The sequence below is a fragment of the Thalassophryne amazonica genome, chromosome 16 (genome assembly GCF_902500255.1).
Source record: "Thalassophryne amazonica chromosome 16, fThaAma1.1, whole genome shotgun sequence".
Lineage (NCBI taxonomy): Eukaryota > Metazoa > Chordata > Actinopteri > Batrachoidiformes > Batrachoididae > Thalassophryne > Thalassophryne amazonica.
The window spans coordinates 7,345,281-7,361,320 of NC_047118.1; the positions used below are offsets into that span (position 1 = coordinate 7,345,281).

At 41.7% G+C, this 16,040-nt stretch overlaps 1 protein-coding gene across 2 annotated transcripts in view; it reads right to left on the reverse strand.

Annotated features, from left to right (window-relative positions):
* arhgap23a (Rho GTPase activating protein 23a) overlaps positions 1-16,040 on the reverse strand; it is a 201,235-nt gene that overhangs the window by 120,409 nt on the left and 64,786 nt on the right. The gene's annotated exons all lie outside the window — the stretch shown is intronic.

Here is a 16,040-nt window from a genome sequence, read left to right on the forward strand (position 1 = left end):
TGAAAAAGTTTGCAAGAAATAAACACTTCTAAATCTAAAAATTCTGTTTGTGTAACCACATGACATCTCTGAAGGGATTTACAAGACCATGCTTTGAGTCTGGTCTGCTTGAGGGTTCTTCCTCAGGGGGAGTTTTTCCTTACCACTGTTGCTCTGGGGGTTAGACCTTACTTGTGTGAAGCGCCTTGAGGCAACTCTGTTGTGATTTGGTGCTATATAAATGAAAATAAATTGAAATTGAAAATGCTAACTAGCGATACAGGAACATCACTGTAAAAGATGTTGCACTGAAACAAATCAATAAAACTTTGGTTGCGTTAAGCTCTTAAGCATGAAGGAAAAAAAATCACAGTGACGTCACTTTTTTCCATCCTTGTCATTAAATATTGTGCACATTAACGGCAAATAACCAGGATATGGCAACATCCTGGGCACGCCCACCAAGCGATAAATACCACCTGCTTGTCACCCACATTTGTAGCTCATGTGACCATAGGCAAACAGTAGTTCTCTGTTAGTTACAACTCTTGGGGTGCCCTATTAACTGTTTATAACATGCTAGGGTCCTATGGTGAGGACTCCACCAACTGGAAAAGGCAGAGCGGACAGCTACATTTTATCTGGTTGCAGCAGATAGATGACTTGTGTAGCAAATTCCGAGAGCTGGACGCGGAACCCTGCCCAGAAATGCCTTGGGTCATTGTTGTCCAAGACGGAGGACAGTTCTGTACTGTGGTGGATGTGGTGGCGCACAGCACCAGCGCACGCTCTCAGACCCATTCATAACATCAAACACCAAAGGCAGCACTTAAAATCTGCCTTCTTTCTGTTGACTGGTCAGAGATATAAGGAGAAAAATACACACATACATCTCAACAGACACCTATCCATTTATTTTTGCACATAGGTTTGCTATGACCCAGTTCACTACTTTAGTGTTTAACAAGATTTTAATTCTGATTAAAAGGAATAAAATAAGCTGTAATATCCTGCGAATGTATTGCATACAGAGGTGCACCGATCGATCGGCCACCGATCATTATCGGCCGATCACGCCTTGATCGGTTTGATCGGTGATCGGCAAAATGCGCCAATCAAAAGGACCGATCACAACAGTGCAGGCAGTAGCGCAGGGAGCGCTTGGTGTGTTTGTCAGGAAAATGATCATTTCTCTACATTGATTACAGACCCTGCAGCGGGTCCCTGATCAACTTTTCTGCAGCGCGGCTTTGCTCTGAACCTTGAACCAATCGAACCAGTGGTTCGCAGATTGAAGCAATGCTTCGAGCCTGTTGCTTTGTTTATACTTTCTTTCTTTCGCTTAATTTTCCCCCACTAAAACCCTAAAGAGCATACGTCTGTGAGTATTATTTACCTTTTCTGTGTTAAACCGACCTGTTATGATCTTCTGAAACAGTTGATAGACGTATTTTATAACTTAAAAACGGGAGCGATGCTAACGCGTTAGCATGTCTATGGCATTTTCAATGTTAAAAGTTAGCATTACGCATTTGCAGCTGTCATCACGTTCGGGTGCATTTGTTTTCAAATTGTAATATTTCTTAAATTTATTTTTGTTTATATATTAATTTATTATTATTTTGGGCATGATCCAAATATGTACTTGATCGGTATCGGCCGATCAAAATTTCAGTGATCGGCCTAAAAAATCCTGATCGATGCACCTCTAATTGCATAGGTTAATGGATGAACCTGAGTAGGTTTAAAATACAAACATTAAATAATAAGAAAAGAGCTAAATACAATAAGGCAGAAAAAGTGAGGAACAAAGAACGACGCTCGATAAAACTGAAGTGACAATGGAATGTGTGGCAAATTTCAGAGTCCCTGTTAACAAGCAAAGTCCTAGAACCAGGTGTGGTTAAGCAGAGCGAGACAAGGTTATCAGGAAAAACTTGAACAAGGAGAATAAGGCCTGGATGATGAGCAGACTGACAGGGCGACCTGGCCGTTTCTGACGGAATGTGAACTGATGTATTCTGTGTAGTTGTTGGTGAGGCAGAGCAGGTTTAAATAATTATTCAGGTGTTTCCATCTCAGGGCATGAGAAGGAGGGTGTGGATGTAAAGTGACTGAAAGTTTGTGACTGGATTTAAAAGACCAGGCAGAAACGGAATAAAAGTTAAAACTGTGTGTCATTTTAAAAATGAGACATGCTAGCACTGAACAATTGATCAAAAATGTATCAAAACCAACCGTAAGAGCCTTTCATCAATTTCATATTTCTCATGTTGATGAATCTGATTAAGGCCCCTTCACACATAGTATGAATGTGGTCAAATTGCGCATGAAGCAGATCATATGTAATACGTGTAAAATCGTAGCTGCCTCCAACACCTCATACACCTGTTGCTACAACACCAGCGGCTGAAAGACAGAGTGTGCGCTGTGAGAGCACATTCGATCCCTCTCGCGGCAGGCATCGGCCAAATTCCAGGTACAAACATGAACATCTAACACCGCTCACCTGACACTTTGAAAATGTGTGGCCATTTGCGCTGTTAGCATGAAAACAGTCAGCAGAGGATCACTTTCGAGCTGGATGTGAAATGTGTCTAAGTGCCCCCATGTGTCTCGCGTGTGTCGTGCACACGTGCTTATAGGCACTCATCCGCTTCATGCAATAGCACCCGGGGATACAGTGCATCAAGAATGTAACAGTGCTTCACTTTTTCCACATTATGTGTCCTAGCCTTATTCCAAAATGGACGAAATGCATTTTTGCCTCAAAATTCTACACACAATACCCAATAACGACAGTGATTTTTTTTTTTTTTTTTTAGATTTTTGAAAATGTATTGAAAATTTAAAAAAAAACTAAGTACTCACATGTACGTAAGTATTCACAGCCTTTGCCATGAAGCTCAAAACTGGGCGCAGGTACAACCTGTTTCCACTTTTTTTTACAACTTTATTGGAGTCCACCTTGGGTAAATTCAGTTGATTGGACATGATTTGGAAAGGCACACTCCTGTGTACATATAAGGTCAGTTGACAGTGCATGTCAGAGCACAAACCAAGCATTAAGTAGGAATGGGTATTGATAAGATTTTATCGATATCGATGCCATTATCAATTCCGCTTATCGATCCGATTCCTTAAAGTAGGATTTACAGGTTTTCTATGTCAACAACATTTTAAGACTCAATAAAAATTGAGTCTTAAAGTAAATAAATATGAAATTGGTCACTGGATCCTTAAACTTTGGACATAATATAAAGAACGCAGGATGTCTCATTTTGGGAGGAAAAAACATTTTAGTCTATTGTAGTTTATTATCTGTATTACAATGTTTGTAAGAGGTGTCATTTTATTTAAAGCGGCAATTCGTTTTGAAGTTATTAATTCCGACCAGACTCTGTCTTGGCAGACAGCCGCACACCGTTCACCGCTGTGCCAACAAAAAGGAGCACGATTCTTGTTTCTTGACTGCAACAAGATAAGAGTCCCAGTTAGTGACTTTAATCCACACAAAAATGAATCATTTACATATTTTAATGGCTTTGAGAGGGGTTAAGAAGTGGACTTGCCGCTTCTGAAGATTTATTACTATTATTGCTGTTGTTGCTACTATTAAAATAAATTTTAAAAAATTACAATTTTTAATACATCTGACTATTTTACAACAACAAATGCTGAGCCATTAATTATTATACAGAAAACAAATGCACACAAACGTGCTGAGATGTGAACAGCTAATGCTAACTTTAACATTGAAAATGCCATAGACATTCTAACGCGTTAGCATCGGTCCCGTTTTTAAGTTATAAAATACATCTTTCAACTGTTTCAGAAGACCATAACAGGTTGGTTTAACATAAAAAAGGTAAATAATACTCACAGACATATGCTCTTTGGGGATTTAGCGGGGAAAAGTTAAGATAAAGCGAAATAAAACAAAGAACCAACGAGCCAGCAGATCAAAGCATTGCTTCATTGGTTCACGCTTCAAAGTGGAGTCGCGTTGCAGAAGCGGTTGATTACAGACCCGCTGCAGGGTCTGTAATCAACCCGCTGCAGGGTCTGTAATCAATGTAGAGAAACGATCATTTTCCCGACAAACACCCCCCAAAACAACGGCTGCTTTGAAGGACCGATAAGGGAATTATTAAGCAAAAACACTATTGATATCGATGGATCGAATCATTTCTTAACCATACCCAAAAAGAACCGGTTCTCGATACTCAACCCTAGCATTAATTCAAAGGAATTGTCTGCAGACCTCTGAGACAGGATTGTCTTGAGGTTCAAATCTGGGGAAGGGACTGCTGCTGGTAGGTAGCAAGGTACTGCTTTGAAGGTCCCAATGAGCACAGTGGCCTCCATCATCCATAAATGGAAGAAGTACAGATCCATCAGGACTCTTCCTAGAGCTGGCCGTCCATCTACACTGAGTGACCAGGGAAGAAGGACCTTAGTGACCAAGAACTTGGTGGTCACTCTGTCAGAGCTCCAGCATTCCTCTGTGAAGAGAGAACCTTCCTGAAGGACAGCCGTCTCTGCAGCAACCCACCAATTAGGCCTGTACGGTTGAGTGGCCAGACGGAAGCCACTCCATAGTAAAAAGCACATGACAGCCCACCTGGAGTTTAACAAAAGCCACCTGAAGGACTCTCAGACCATAAGAAACAAAATTCTCTGGTCTGATGAGATAAAGATTGAACGACTTGGTGTGAATGCCAGGCGTCATGTTTGGAGGAAACAGGCACCATCCCTACAATGAAGCATGGTGGTGGCAGCATCATGCTGTGGGGATATTTTTCAGTGGCAGGAACTGGGAGACTATTCAGTATTGAGGGAGAGATGAATGCAGCAATGTACAGAGACATCCTGGATGAAAACCTGCTCCAGAGCGCTCTTGACTTCAGAGTGGGGCAATGGTTCATCTTTCAGCAGAACAATGACCCTCAGCACACAGCCAAGATATCAAAGGAGTGGCTTCAGGACAACTCTGTGAATGTCCTTGAGTGTCCCATCCAGAGCCCAGACCTGAATCCGACTGAACATCTCTGGAAAGATCTGAAGATGGCTGTGCACCGACACTCCACATCCAACCTGATGGAGCTTGAGAGGTGCTGCAAAGAAGAATGGACCAAACTGCCCAAAGATAGGTGCACCAACCTTTTGGCATCATATTCAAGACCTGAGGCTGAAATTGTTGCCAAAGGTGCATCAACAAGGTATTGACCAAAAGGTGTGAATACTTATGTACAGGTGATTTCTTAGATTTTCATTTTTCATAGATTCCCCCCCAAAAAAGCAAGAAAAAAAAAAAAAAACCCAAAACAAAACAAAACTTATTTTCATGTTGTCATTATGGGGTGTTGTGAGTATAATTTTGAGAGAAAAATTTTATTTACTCTATTCTGGAATAAAGCTCTAACATAACAAAATGTCGAAACAGTGAAGCGCCGTGAATACTTTCTGGATTTTAGCTATAATAAATTAATTAATAAATTGCAATCTCAAGTCACACCTCTATGCAAACGTATTCCTTAATCACAATTCTGGTGCATTTTTCGATTGTGGCATCATCTTCAATAAAATAAGTGCTCCTACTTTCTCCCTTAACCAGTGACAATGTGGCAGGGAAACTGAAAGAACTTTTGGAAATCAAACATTCTTCAGTCTAATCATATATCGGCTCTGACACACAAAGCACATTTCTGGATCACACGTAATGTAAAGCAGAGCATAAAGTCCAAGCATGGCTTATGAAATGCGCCTCTCCCGCCATTTACACCAGCTCTGACCCTCACCCTGTGTGTACTGTTAAACCAGAGATCACATCCCAACCATTTCCTGCTGTCTTCATTCCCCAGAGACACAAAGACGATATGCAGATACTGCCTGGTGTGTTTTGAGTGCAAGAGGATCAGTCCGCGATATCGGTCCATCTGCACCAGGACGGCCTGCTCCTTCCTGTTGTTGCACTGAAGAATGTCCAGCCTAGCGCTGCAAAGGATGTCCCTAGAGGACATGGATGCTATGGGTCTCTGCACAGCTGTTTTTCTAAACAGTTCTTAAGGCAATGCCCTTTATTAGAATATATGCCAATTTGCTGCTGCTGCTAAGTTGTTAGCCTGCGTCATTCTGTATCGGTGCCCCTTTAATGTGGAGGTGATGCCTGCAAAAATAACCCATCATCTGATGACTGTTTCACCTTTGCACAAAAGCTCAGACTGGCAGACTCAAAGGGTGGCGGGTTTGTCTCATGTCTCACATGCCCTGCCGGAAAACAGCTGTGAACTCTGAGAGTTTGCATGGGACCTGCACACATATGGTCTGACACAATTTTTACAGATGACACACATGCGCTGTGTTAAAAAAAAAAGGAAGTGCACAGAAGCAAGTACAGTTTTCCACAAGGAATATAAAGTTAAAGTTTAGGAATATAAATATAAATTAATAATCTTGGTAAGTCCTTGCTGCTGCCAACAAGGAATATAAATATAAAGTTTTCCACTTTATAATAAAGGCAAACATCAAATATCTGTGAGAGCATATTCAGACAAGGCTTGAACATTTTAAAGACAAATCACGAGGAACATGAAAAATGACCAAACAAGGCAGCAAAGGAGAGATCAAAGCCGGCACTAACTGCTCAAAGTCATGCTGAAAACAAGAAAGGTGAAATTCCGAAAACATAAAATGAACATATGAGGGAAAGGAGAACCAGTTGGAAAAAAACAATGTGAATGAAAAGTGAGAGGAAGTGAAGAAGAAAAAACAAGAAGAAACTGGGAGAATGATGAAAGCACTACGTTTCCACTGTACTTAATATTTTCATTGTGTTATTTTCATTAGTTAACAGTGGCTCAGCCTTTAAAATCTTTATGAAGAAACCCTGCATCATTTAGCAACGATAACCAATGACTACGACTTCATCTGTTTTTATTATTAGCAGGAACGGTAAAAAATGTAGGTGCTTCAATTAAATTTGGTGCGCAGTTCGACAGAAAAACAAAGAAAAGTTTATTACATTTTGAGCCCGATGAGATCCACAACCATGTATATAAACCAAAAACCTATGTTAGTCTAATTCTGACACTGGGTCCAATAGAGCAGGTAGCTCCTCGGGATTTGGGCTCCCAATATGTAGACCTGGGTTTAATTCACAGTCATGCCACCCACTATGTCCTTGGACAGGACACTTTTTCTGTATTTTCCCAGTCCACCCAGCTGTAAATGTGCACCAGCTTTGCCTGAGGACATAACCTGTTGTGGACATGTACCACACGCACATACAGTAGTGTTCAGAATAACAGTAGTGCTATGTGACTAAAAAGATTAATCCAGGTTTTGAGTATATTTCTTATTGTTACATGGGAAACAAGGTACCAGTAGATTCAGTAGATTCTCACAAATCCAACAAGACCAAGCATTCATGATATGCACACTCGTACGGCTATGAAATTGGGCTATTAGTAAAAAAAAAGTAGAAAAGGGGGTGTTCACAATAATAGTAGCATCTGCTGGTGACGCTACAAACTCAAAACTATTATGTTCAAACTGCTTTTTTATCAATCCTGTGAATCACTAAACTAGTATTTAGTTGTATAACCACAGTTTTTCATGATTTCTTCACATCTGCGAGGCATTCATTTTGTTGGTTTGGAAATAAGATTTTGCTTGTTTACTAGTGTGCTTGGGGTCATTGTCTTGTTGAAACACCCATTTCAAGGGCATGTCCTCTTCAGCATAAAGCCCAGGTTACACATAGACGGTTTTGTCCGCGGGCAGTACGTAGACCAAAGTTCGTGGTAGTTCCAGCTGTTTTCGCGGTGGAAAGGGGCGGAGCATTGCGCCGGCGTTTTGAGCGCTGTACTAGCCGAAAATATGCGGATAAAATACCGCTAAATCCGCCGAATAAAGCAGCGTTTTGATGCCATAGCATCCGGCACACGTCAGGCAACGGGGGGTAATACCCAGTTCTATCCTTTACAATCGCAGGTTAAGACGCGCGTGAGAACGGCGGTGTTCTGCTGCCGCTGAAAATGCCCTGTGTACCGCTGGATTTATCCAGGCAAATCCTGCGTTACTCCAGGAACTTTTGCATATAGGTACCGCCCCCAGAGTATAATAGGCTGAAGCAGCTGTCACTGCAGGGGGAGGGAGCTCATCTCTCAGCCTTTTCTTTTCCTCTCCTTTTTCCCTCCTCAACGTGTTGCTCGTCTCCACCACAGGCCTCCCCTCTGCTTCTGAACCAGACCTCTTGGTAAGTCCTTGCCGCTGCCAATTTTCTTTTAGGAGGCATACTGGAGCTTCTCTGCAAAAATATCTGGAGCTGGCCACAAGAGAGGCCTGCATGCAGCGCGCTAGCGTTTTTATACTGACCGCCGCCTATCGGCCGTTTGGAACGCCGTTAACCGGGAGGTGGCGTTTAGAACAGAGTACTGTCCGCTAGCGCCGCCGTTTTGTTTGCCTCTGTCGTCGGTTTAAAACACCTTTGAGGACGCCGATGTGGGCTCTATCGCCGTTTTACACACCGCTGGTTTGGGATACAACGCCGGCCGCCAATTACGGTGGTGTAAACTGTGGCACTACAGGAAGGGGCAGGATGAAACGGTGATTAAAAAGTATCTAACGCCGTTGTTTGCGTTGTCTCCATCATCACGCGAATTCTCCGGGAGCACTCACGGAATTATTCGACATGTTGAATAATTTTTTCGACGATTCCCGGTAAAGCCGGAACTAAGCCACGCCCCCTAGTGCCAGCGTTGACCATGGCGTTTGATCCTTAAGACGGCCAAAACTCTTCCGAGACACATCCGGGAGCTCTTACCATCTATGTGTAAACAGGGCTTAAGGCAACATGACCTCTTCAAGTATTTTGACATATCCAAACTGATCCATGATACCTGGTATGCGATATATAGGCCCAACACCATAGTAGGAGAAACATGCCAATATCATGATGCTTGCACCACCATGCTTCACTGTCTTCACTGTGAACTGTGGTTTGAATGCAGAGCTTGGGGGTCGTCTCAGAAACTATCTGCGGCCCTTGGAACCAAAAAGAAGAATTTTACTCTCATCAGTCCACAAAATATTCCTCAATTTCTCTTTAGGCCAGTTGATGTGTTCTTTGGCAAATTGTAACCTCTTCTGCCCGTCTTTTATTTAACAGAGGGACTTTGCGGGGGATTCTTGCAAATAAATTAGCTTCACACAGGCGTCTTCTAACTGTCACAGCACTTACAGGTAACTCCAGACTGTCTTTGATCATCCTGGAGCTGATCAATGGGCGAGCCTTTGCCATTCTGGTTATTCTTCTATCCATTTTGATGGTTGTTTTCCATTTTCTTCCATGCATCTCTGTTTTTTTTTTTTTTTGTCCATTTTAAAGCACTGGAGATCATTGTAGATGAACAGCCTATAACTTTTTGCACCTGCGTCTAAGTTTTCCCCTCTCCAATCAACTTTTTAATCAAACTACGCTTTCTTCTGAACAATGTCTTGAACATCCCATTTTCCTCAGGCTTTCAAAGAGAAAAGCATGTTCAACAGGTGGTGGCTTCATCCTTAAATAGGGGACACCTGATTCACACCTGTTTGTTCCACAAAATTGATGAACTCACTGACTGAATGCCAGACTACTATTACTGTGAACACCCCCTTTTCTTCTATATTTTTCTATAACTTGCAAACTACTTGAAAAAAGATTTGTTTGGACTGTGAGAAACAACAAGAACAGCAACGACAGGTCAGTAAGCCAAATCTAAGGTAACTCCATTTTTAAAACTCTTTTAGTTTTACAAAAGGGTTTTCAAACATTTTACATTACAACTTTATCTGATTTATGATCATCTGTTCTGCAGCAAAAAAAAAAAAACTGTGCCTTATCACCAATCCTTTTTGTGATATTCATGGACAGGATATTGAGGCATAGTGTGGTGGAGGAGGGTCTTCAGTTCAGTGGGCTGAGTGTCTCATCACTGCTTTTTGCAGATGATGTGGGGCTGTTGGCATCATCGGCCTGTGTCCTCCAGCACTCACTGGGTTGGTTCGCAGCTAAGTGTGGAGCGGCTGGGATGAGGATCAGCACCTCTAAATCTGGAGACATGGGTCTCAGGAGGAAACCGATGGACTGCCTACTCCAGGTAGGGAATGAGGTCTTTCCCCAAGTGATTGAGTTCAGCAAAGGACTGAAGGAGGTCAGAGTTGGTACAGGAGAGGTGGTGTTACATTCCCTCTACTGTACTGTTGTGACGAAAAGGGAGTTGAGCCAAAAGGTGAAACTCTGATCTACCGGTCAATCTTCATTCCTACGGCTCACCTATGGTCATGACGGTTGGATCATGACCAAAAGAACTAGATTGTGGGTACAAGCAGCCGAAATGGGCTTCCTTGGGAGGGTGGCTGGTGTCTCCCTTAGAGATAGGGTGAGAAGCTCGGTCATTCATGAAGAGCTCGGAGTGGAGCCGCTGCTCCATCGCGTTGAAAGGAGCCAGCTGGGGTGGTTCGGGCATCTGGTAAGGATGCCTCCTGGGAGCCTCCCTAGGGATGTGTTCCAGGCACATCCAGCTGGGAGGAGACCCCGGGAAAGACCCAGGACTAGGTGTAGAGATTATATCTCCGCACTGGACTGGAAGCTACTCAGGATCCTCTAGTCAAAGGTGATTAATATGGCCCAGGAAAGGGAAGTTTGGGGTCCCCTACTGGAGCTGTTGTCCCCATGACCCGATCCCAGATAAGCAGTTTAAGATGAGTGAGTGTTCAGTGGTAACAAAAACTTTACTCATGTTTTGTGCCTCATACAGTAACATTAACTCATTAGCTTCTGCTTACCAATGCACTGTTTGCATTACAAATAAATAATGCACCATGTTTAAAAAAGTAAAAGTGACTAAAATATGTTTTTTCCTCTTTATCACCCATTTTTGGACAGATATGACTAATATCTACTATTAATAATGGTGTGACTAGCAGTCCAAAAACATACAGTAACATCCGTTCCTTGAAGTAACAGAAGGGAATCTCAACAAAAAAGTTCTCATATGGGCTTTGAGGAACGTTTCAAAGTAGATGTTTTTCAAAGTGAACAACGTTGAACAGTCGTGCAAAGAGGCAACAAACCTTAAAGAACTCTTTAAAGAAGACAGAGACAATCTGTCAGACCACAAAACACACAGACACACACAAATTCTAGAATTCAGAATTTATAGTGAGTCAGTGTTGTGCTGAACCAACCTATCTCATCCCAGCATGCACTGCTCCTTATTATCTTCCAGAAAAATCTGTGTCCCATGATCTTACTGCGCTGTTAACAAATGCACCCCTCCCTCCTATGTGCTCACAAACAGTTCCAAAGTCATGGCCGACAATTACATGTGTGTGCACTATAATGTTGCTGCAGAACTGCTGTTTGTGTTGATGTGTGATGTTTAGGAAGTAGAGATAGAGGTCAGTGAGTCAGCACGCTACTCTCAATAGAACAGCACTAATTCACTGTCTGACCTGCAGTTTACAGTTCATCAAGTCACAGCCGGCACTTTGATGGATGCCGGTTGGCTTACTGCCACGTACGCTGCTTCCTCCCTGATCTAGTAGCAGAATACAAACCACACTGAGTAAACAAATCAGCCACAACTACTCTGCTTCACGATTTTCTGAAAAAATTCATAAGACCCATCAACAATATGATTTATACAAAAACAGACCGTATCATCACTGTATAACGCAAAGTTTGCAGTGTTGCAGTGGTTACAGACAGTGAGTCTGATTTCAAGTCCATCCATTTACATTCTCTGTACAGATGTAGACCGAAGGCAATCTGGGAAGCTAAACACAGAGTCTCCAGCCATCGTTTATAATGTTTATGTTAAACACTGTAAATCTTCTGAGGACAGTGACTTAACAGTCAAATGAGCTGAGCTGTGCACTGCAATAACCTCCCATATTCTATCACACCGTTTATATTAAATGTCAAACACTACTACATACAAAAACAGCAAACATACAATGAACAAAAATATAAATGCAACACTTTTGTTTTTGCCCCATTTTTCATGAGCTAAACTGAAGATCTAAAACATTTTCTATATACACAAAAGACCTATTTCTCTCAAACATTGTTCACAAATCTGTCTAAATCTATGTTAGCGAGCATTTCTCCTTTGACGAGATAAGGCATCTCACCTCACAGGTGTGGCATATCAAGATGCTGATTAGACAGCATGATTATTGTGTGTGATTATTGGTGTGCCTTAGGCTGGCCACAATAAAAGGCTACTCTAAACGGAATGAATTAATTTATTCGGCACACATACATACTTAACAAAAAAGCTCGTAAAACAAAAATAACTCAAACAATTTCACAGTTTATTTGTGTCCAAAAGGGTTTACATTTTCTGGTTGTCCAGAAATGACTTTCAAGTGCACGCTCCTGAGTTCGTTACCTGTGGTTCACATCAGCTCACTGTCAAATTTGGCACTTTGCAGGCTGTGAAAGGAGCACCTGCTTTCTTTCTGCTCGCTTTCACTTTTCACTGCTTCATTCTGTTTCGGCTGTCCCTCTTCGCATTATTGTCTCCCCATGACTCATCGGGAATCTCTCCATGTTGTTGTCTTCTACCCTCCTTCTCTTGCCCCCTCCCTATCAGTCTGTCCTCTGCCACATTCCACTGCAATCCTTGTTGTTTGTAAAAGCCTCTGTGCAGAACACTGCACATGCACACACAGATAGTCTTCATCTCAGGCCTCTGCGAAAACAAAAAAATCTCAGAAATATGTCAACAAGAAATGGTCAAAAGACAAAACAAGCTGCATGATCCAATAATCTGACGAGAGATTAGTGGAACAGAAGCTCCTAATTGACCTCTGTGACCTCTTGCTGCCACACACTGACAGGGTTTCCCTCCTGCCTCTTTAGCCTCTTTACTGATGGCCAAGTGTTTCACCAGAGGACCCCTAACCTCTGAACCTTGACCCTGGTTCAAACCCAACCACGATGCTTTCAGCCTGATTCTGCAGCCAGATGAAGAATCAAAGCTACATCTCAGGACAAGCTGCAACACCTTCTTCATTCCTCTTATGCATTAAGTATCACATGGTTATGAACCCCTCACGTACTGTCAAACCGCTTTGCATTTCCCCCACACAAAACAACACGTTGAGAAACATGAGCGCGGCGTCTCTGCAGGCACTGACGCAGGCCAGACCATCAACAGGCTGAATCTAATTAGCTTTCATCTCTTTCTGAGAGGGCCTTTGTTTCACACCAAACCTCCCAGCGACTGGTGATCATACGGCCCTCTTGTGTCCCACCTGAAACACAAGCGAGGGGGACTGCTCGCTACACAAGAAGAGCATGCCTGAGACAAGATCTCGAGACAAGCTCGCGTAGAGCAAATGCACTGAAAAACATGTTGCAGAAACAGGACAAAGAAGGTTCAGGGTAAAGTGCGAAATTCAACCTTGTACGATGCTAGTGCAGGAATTACACACAGAATAGAATAGAATGCCTTTATTGTCATTATATGCATGTACAATGACATTACACTGAAAAAAGGGGAAAGGGGGATCGTTCAATGTACAAATATGTAGTTTGTATATATGACACAATTCATTTATGTTCATTTTCTGAACATATGTCAGTCTTGCAGAATTCTTGTAATATAGAGGGATGTAAAATCAACAAGTCTCAGTCATGTTAAGAAAGAAAGAAGTACAACCCCTGGCAAAAATTATGGAATCACCAGCCTCGGAGGATGTTCATTCAGTTGTTTAATTTTGTAGGAAAAAAGCAGATCACAGACATGACACAAAACTAAAGTCATTTCAAATGGCAACTTTCTGGCTTTAAGAAACACTATAAGAAATCGGAAAAAAAAAAAATTGTGGCAGTCAGTAACGGTTACTTTTTTAGACCAAGCAGAGGGAAAAAAATATGGACTCACTCAATTCTGAGGAAAAAATTATGGAATCATGAAAAACAAAAGAACGCTCCAACACATCACTAGTATTTTGTTGCACCACCTCTGGCTTTTCTAACAGCTTGCAGTCTCTGAGGCATGGACTTAATGAGTGACAAACAGTACTCTTCATCAATCTGGCTCCAACTTTCTCTGATTGCTGTTGCCAGATCAGCTTTGCAGGTTGGAGCCTTGTCATGGACCATTTTCTTCAAATTCCACCAAAGATTTTCAATTGGATTAAGATCCAGACTATTTGCAGGCCATGACATTGACCATATGTGTCTTTTTGCAAGGAATGTTTTCACAGTTTTTGCTCTATGGCAAGATGCATTATCATCTTGAAAAATGATTTCATCATCCCCAAACATCCTTTCAACTGATGGGATAAGAAAAGTGTCCAAAATATCAACGTAAACCTGTGCATTTATTGATGATGTAATGACAGCCATCTCCCCAGTGCCTTTACCTGACATGCAGCCCCATATCATCAATGACTGTGGAAATTTACATGTTCTCTTCAGGCAGTCATCTTTATAAATCTCATTGGAACGGCACCAAACAAAAGTTCCAGCATCATCACCTTGCCCAATGCAGATTCGAGATTCATCACTGAATATGACTTTCATCCAGTCATCCACAGTCCATGATTGCTTTTCCTTAGCCCACTGTAACCTTGTTTTTTTCTGTTTAGGTGTTAATGATGGCTTTCGTTTAGCTTTCCTCTATGTAAATCCCATTTCCTTTAGGTGGTTTCTTACAGTTCGGTCACAGACGTTGACTCCAGTTTCCTCCCATTCGTTCCTCATTTGTTTTGTTGTGCATTTTCGATTTTTGAGACATATTGCTTTAAGTTTTCTGTCTTGATGCTTTGTTGTCTTCCTTGGTCTACCAGTATGTTTGCCTTTAACAACCTTCCCATGTTGTTTGTATTTGGTCCAAAGTTTAGACACAGCTGACTGTGAACAACCAACATCTTTTGCAACATTGCGTGATGATTTACCCTCTTTTAAGAGTTTGATAATCCTCTCCTTTGTTTCAACTGACATCTCTCGTGTTGGAGCCATGATTCATGTCAGTCCACTTGGTGCAACAGCTCTCCCAGTGTGATCACTCCTTTTTAGATGCAGACTAACGAGCAGATCTGATTTGATGCAGGTGTTAGTTTTGGGGATGAAAATTTACAGGGTGATTCCATAATTTATTCCTCAGAATTGAGTGAGTCCATATTTTTTCCCTCTGCTTGGTCTAAAAAAGTAACCGTTACTGACTGTCACAATTTTTTTTCTTGATTTCTTATAGTGTTTCTTAAAGCCAGAAAGTTGCCATTTGAAATGACTTTAATTTTGTGTCATGTCTGTGATCTGCTTTTTTTCTAGAAAATTAAACAACTGAATGAACATCCTTCGAGGCCGGTGATTCCATAATTATTGCCAGGGGTTGTAGTTATGTTTTGTCTGGAAACTTTGCCGTCTGGGACCACGCTCCATGGCAGGGACAACTTTACCAGTGAAGCAGTTAGCCACGTGATGTTAGCCTCCTGACCAACACCGCAGTCCAGTTGGTGGCGGTGATGCTCCATATAAGCTGGTTGCCAACCACCATTAAACACGAAGAAGAAGAAGAAGAAGAAAGCCACATTTCAGTGTTGTGATGCATTTTGTAGCAGTTATGGATGTTTACTATGCACTCTTGATAACCTGGTCAACAAGTGTTGTCCTTGTGAACAAAAAGGGTCTGTTCTAACAAGTGAGATGTGTTAAAACTGGATTTATAGTCCAGTGTTAAGTTGTCTTATTTTTTGACAAAATACAGCTGTTGTAAAATAAATGTTCTTCTTCATGCCTCATGTTTTTGAAATGGTAGTAAATGCTGTAGTTGAGAGGTTAGGATGGATTAAGTAATTTAGATAACAGAAATCAACATACAGAAAAAGCAAAGTATGCAGAAGCTTTATAACTCAGGTGTGTGAGACTTTCTTGAACAGATTAGGTTGATAACATAAAAAACACTGTATACTTCATATAAAAAACTCATGTTGCGTTAACAGATGATGAATAAGTACACTGAACATAAAAAGTCATGTTGCTTTAACAGATGGTG